The following is a 5,282-nucleotide window of genomic DNA, read 5'->3' as shown; positions in this document are numbered from 1 at the left end:
TAGCTGATTATGGTAATTGTTCCTGACCTTTTGATCCAGTAATACCATGTACTAGCTTTCCAACCATACATACTACGTGCACTTCTTCTGCACAGTTTTCCTGAATGTGAGCAGGACCTTGGATGCCACATTGTGAAATACTGTGTGTGATTCACCCAATATAACAGATCAAATCAATAAGCATTTAACAAAGCCCAGACGTGAGACTCCTCTCCCCTCATGCTAGTTGCCAAGTAGATGGCCTCTTAAGATCGCAGAAAATATCTTTCTGCACAATCCCAGAAACAAAGCTGTATGTGCTGAGAGATGTTTTTTAACTAATTATTCATGTTTTCATAATTCCATGTCTTCTTGCGGATGAGGATTCAATCTGCATCCTTTTCAAGGCAACCTCTTGCTTTCTGAAATTTTTTTTGGCAGCAGATAGGCCCATTGTGGGCTAACGGATCAGGTTCAGACTTCATAAACATTGAAACCAGTACAAAAACACTGCAGAAAAACAATTCTTTTTTATTGCAGTCCCAGGTACACAGTCCTACAGTTCCTTCAGATATAACAGCTTCATGAATCTAAGATGGTAGACTTATTTGTCAGCCCATGTCTGGTACTGTTCGTTGTAACCAAAGCAAAAGCAAAGCAGTCAGTCAGTGCCTCTTATCAGTCTGTGCAACGTTGTCATTGTTCTCTTGGTCAAACAGAATTATGCCTATATTTGCTATATCTGCTTCTCAGAATGGAAACGTTTTTCCAAATTAAGTAAGATATTTGATATATTGTAGGGCAAACTGACGGTAGAAAAAACTAAGAATGATGAGTTTTGAGAGTCAGATGCAAGGCTGACTTGGCCTATGTCCCATTTATCTCCATTCAGAATCTGAAGATGAAGATAGGAACAACGAACTTTGTTTGGGCTCACTCTTTTGAAATGAGTGCATACATTCTGTCATGCTCTAAAAATGGTAGTTATTCTTACTGGTCCTCAAAGGTGAATGGGATTTATGTATTTATTTTTTAAGGAGAGCATCGAAGTGCCCTGATAACTGCTTCAAATGACTGTGAGTTATCATGGATCATCACATGACCAAGTTACAGCTTGCTCTTTGTTACTTCAGGAGATATAATTACTCTCTAATTGCTAGGTTTTGCTTAATATGATACCGTTGGTGGTGTTCCTTGGTGGAGATATCACACAGCAGCAGTCCTAGGTCACCATCTGGAAGTCCACAGGCTGCTGTTATGTATGAAGCACTTCAAAAACTCTGCAGTGTTACCAACTGTTTAAGTTACCTGTACAGCAGAACACTGACTCCCAGCCTTGCTGCTCTGAAAAAAAAAAAAAAAAGGCAACATACTGTATCTTACTGAACTCATCCCTTTCTGGGTCCTGCTGCTTCCTTTCTGTTCCTATCCACCTTTTCTGTTGCAGGACTGCTCCGCATTTCCAGGAACAAACAGGGAGGCACAAGAGCTGGTCCTGTACAGGAATAGAAAAGCTGCTGCAGGACATATCTCCATGGGCTTAGTGCCTTAACTAAAATGTGGTCAATGTGGTCATGTCTTCATGAGCAGTATTATCAAGCACAACACTTTCAAATCTCTCTCAAGGTCAGCTCTTAGAGGAGTTTCAAAAGTCATGGAGGGTTTTTCTCTCATATTCATTAACATCCACAGATGTGATCATTGATGGTTGCTGTGATTGCTAATGACTGCCATGGGTCCTTGGAGGAGGCCACAGAATTCTGTTTGGAAGTGCTGCTAGCTCACAGAAGACCTATCTTTTCCCATGTCCATCCAACCATCAGCCATGCAATTCTGATGCAAATACCAGACCCCATCTTCATCAGGTAGGAAAACTGAGGTTCAAGAAACCCTGAAATGATCCTAGAGAAACGTGCTAGGAAAACAATATGCAACATGGGAATTTGTTTCTATTTCTATCTGCTCACAGGATAAGAAGAGAGATATCATTAAATGATTCTATTTTAGCCAAAAAATAATGATGGTGCCATGTAGCTGGCAGTAAAAATTCATGGTAAAATTCTTACAGGAACTGAAAGTTGTATATCATAAATTCAGATTTTGTACAGCCATATAGCTTGATCAGCACTTCTTATTCAAAAAATATTCCCAGCAATGAGTTCAGAAGTAGATATATAAACAGGGTTATCAGCTCTAATTGAGATACTATCATATATAACACATACAAAGACACTTGGCAAGCTTTTATCTTACAAGCTGTATTTGCATATGGATGGTATTTATAGCCTCTAAATTAAAGTAAGATTTTTTTTGGTTTTGGTTTTTCATCAACACTGTTCGTCAAGAAGGCCATATAGGAATATGACATTGTGTTCTGGAGCTGACCTGCATTCCTTTCAAACCATTTAATCACACACAGCTGACCAACATTCCTGTAGAAAACCACCTAATCAAATGCATTACAAATACCCCAAATGGTTACTTAATTTCCGTGTATGTACAAGTGTGAAATGTGCAGTGTCCAAATATGCCCTTTCATAAAAGCAAATGGCATAAAAGCAAAAGGTGTTTCCAAAGTAAACCTTCTCCCCCCTCAATCAGCAGAGACTTTTTTTAAGGTGGTTAAGATGGTATTGCTCCTTGTAGTTGGCCTTGCACATGAATATTAGAATTCACTGTAATTCGTATTCAAGTTTGTTTTCTACACATCTTAAAAAATACAATTTAAGAAGAAAGAAATATAACAGCTTTCCACTTCTGGGCAAGTATGTCAAATGAGCTGCAAAATATTTGAAAATGCATGATGCTGTGGCACCCAGATAGCTCAAGGGACACATCACGGAGGACTGCACTTCCTTCCACCTCCTGATCACTGGGTTCAGCTGAAAAGCTTCTTGAGGCTGTTGCTGTCTGATGACTGTGTCTCAGGATTAAGCGAGTTATTTTAAACGAGTTTTCTTTATGCCCAGTAGCCACACTCCCACTAGCACTTTCACTAGAAATCCCTATAGGAAGGACAAAGACTCACTGAGTGGGGAAGCTGAACTGTTTTCCTGTTTCCAGAGATCCTCATCTGGAGCGCTGCTCCGTGCTGACTGATGCGGGCATACTTGCGGTGCTGCTGCGTGTGCCTCACGTGTTCCGCGGGCAATAGTTTTCCAAAATGCCCAACTAGCATAAATTCATTTAAATGTCCTAGACGGCATCTTTCGGATTTTGCGGTGTTTGCTCATCAGAGAAAGTAAAATCTGAGAAGCTCTGTGTTTGAGATGTGAAAAGCTCACTAAAGCCAGGGGAGGTGGCAGGGTGATACATTTAAGAGACAGCATGGAAACTGCCTATGAACAGTGCTGGGTGGGGGAAAAAAAAAAAAGCAGAAAAAAATAAAGGTCCCCGATAATGCTGCGAAAGCACGGCACAGAACAGGCCAAGTCACAACGAGGAAAAGCAGACAGCAGGCTCCCTGTCCTGCGCGTCCCCCACCGCCCCCCACCACCCGCCACCCGCGGGGCGACCTGTCGGGGTGGCCCCCCCGGCAGCCCCCGCCGCGCCTGGGCTGCTGGCGGGCGCACCGGGCGGCTTGGTGCGGGGGCGCCGCCGCTGCTCCGCTCGCCCCCGCACCCCGCGGGGAAGGAGGCTGCGGGCCGAGACCCGCCCGCGGGGAGGGTGCTGGGGGGGGGGGGGGGGGGGGGGGATGGGGAGGGGGGGGGTGCCCCGGCCCCATCCGCGCCAGCGGGCGGGCCGCGGCGGCGCTCTCCAGGTTTTACAGCGGGACCAAAAAAAAAAAAAAAACCCCGCAGAACAGCCGCCACCCCAAACCCACCAAGTTTTTATTCCAAACAGATGTGAGCGGCCCGGACTCGCTGTTTTCAGGTATTTTTAGCGCAGCGCCGCGCCACACGCTGTATCGCCTGGCACGAGGGCGCCGCGCTCCCCGCGGGCGCGGGCACGGCCGCACACGTGCGCAGAACGCGCGTCGGGGGGTCGGGGGGGGCGGCGGGCACCCAGTGCCCGGGACCCCCGGCGGGGGCAGCGCCGCCTCCGCGCCCCGGCCGTCCCGCCCCCGCCGCCCCCCACGCCTTCGCGGGGCGCCTCCCCCCGGCGGGGGGGTGGTGGTGGTGGGGGGGCGCCGCCGGTCCCCGTCCCCCCTCCCTGCGCCGCCGGTCACGTGGCGTCGCCCCCCGCGCCCCGAGACCGCGGAGCGCGGCGGCATTGTGACGCAGCAGGCCTCCGCCGCGGCGGGGGGGAGGCGCGGCGCGGCGCGGCGGGGCGGGTGAGTGCCGCCTGCGGGGGAGCGCGCCGCCGGGCGGCCGGGGAGCGGGGCGTGCGGCGGGGGCCGCCCCCTGCCTCCTCCCGGCCCCCGGCCGCTGGCCGGTGGAAGGGCGGGGCGGCGGGAGCCGGGCCGCTGCCGGAGCCCTGCCTGCACCGGCGGGGAGTGGCGGGGGGCGGCAGCCGAGAGGCGGCACCTGGGTCCTTCCCCGTCTCCATCACCCCCGCGGCTGCCGTGGAACGACCGCGGCCGAGCGGAGCGGAGGGGGTGAGGTGAGGCGAGGGGAGCGGAGCGGGCGGGAGGCTTTGTTGCCGCCGACAGCGCTGTCCCGCGGGGCGGCGGGGGGAGGCGGGCGGGGCCGCGGAGCCGGGCCCGGGGTCCCCCTGCGGGGGGATGCGGTTAGCGCTGGGGGCGCCCGGCGCGGCTGGGGGCGTCCCGGGGGGCCGCGGGGAGCGGGGGTGCCCGGGCGGCGGGAGAGGCGGCCGGGGGCGGGGAGAGGCTCGGCCCCCCCCAGCCCGCCCCGGGGAAGTGCTTTCCGCATGAAATCACGGCTGAACGCGGGGGGATTGACCGGGGGCCGAGCACATCCGTGATGCCAGCCCCGCGGGGTGCCGCCGCAGAGCCCCTCGCAGCGCAGTGGAAGCCACTGACACCCGAAGCGGTCGCAAATCTGCCGCTGCTCTGCGCGGGGCCGGGCGTCCCTGGAGGGGCACGCAGGCTTCAGCGCCCTCCTGTCCCACCGGGCACGCTGGAATCTGGAGGAAAACCGAGCAGGAGCGGAGTTGCCTGTAACTGCGGGGAAGCAAACGCCAGGTTGCCTGGTAGAAAAACTGCGCCTTGGCTCATATGCTTGGGTCAGTCCGAGATCGTGTTTTTGCACCACCAGGGATCAAACCTTTTCCATACCCACATCAATGAACGTTTTTATGTGAGCAAATGCAATTTGCGTGTGGAGCTCGAGGACTGGGTTCTGGGAGTACTGGCAACAAACCGGCTCCCAAAGAGTCTCAGTCTTCATTGTCAGTGTTATCAC

General features: G+C 52.7%; 1 protein-coding gene across 2 annotated transcripts in view; it reads left to right on the top strand.

Moving 5' to 3' along the window:
• The first annotated feature begins 3,726 nt into the window (after window positions 1-3,726).
• SNCAIP (synuclein alpha interacting protein) overlaps window positions 3,727-5,282 on the top strand; it is a 91,337-nt gene continuing 89,781 nt past the window's right edge. For both annotated transcript variants that reach the window (XM_055699614.1, XM_055699613.1), the window contains exon 1: window positions 3,727-3,852. The gene's annotated coding sequence lies outside the window, so the exon portion shown is untranslated. The remainder of the gene's footprint in view (window positions 3,853-5,282) is intronic.

The sequence above is a fragment of the Falco cherrug genome, chromosome Z (assembly GCF_023634085.1).
Source record: "Falco cherrug isolate bFalChe1 chromosome Z, bFalChe1.pri, whole genome shotgun sequence".
NCBI classification, from domain to species: Eukaryota; Metazoa; Chordata; class Aves; order Falconiformes; family Falconidae; genus Falco; species Falco cherrug.
This window is presented reverse-complemented; position numbering and strand designations above follow the sequence as displayed.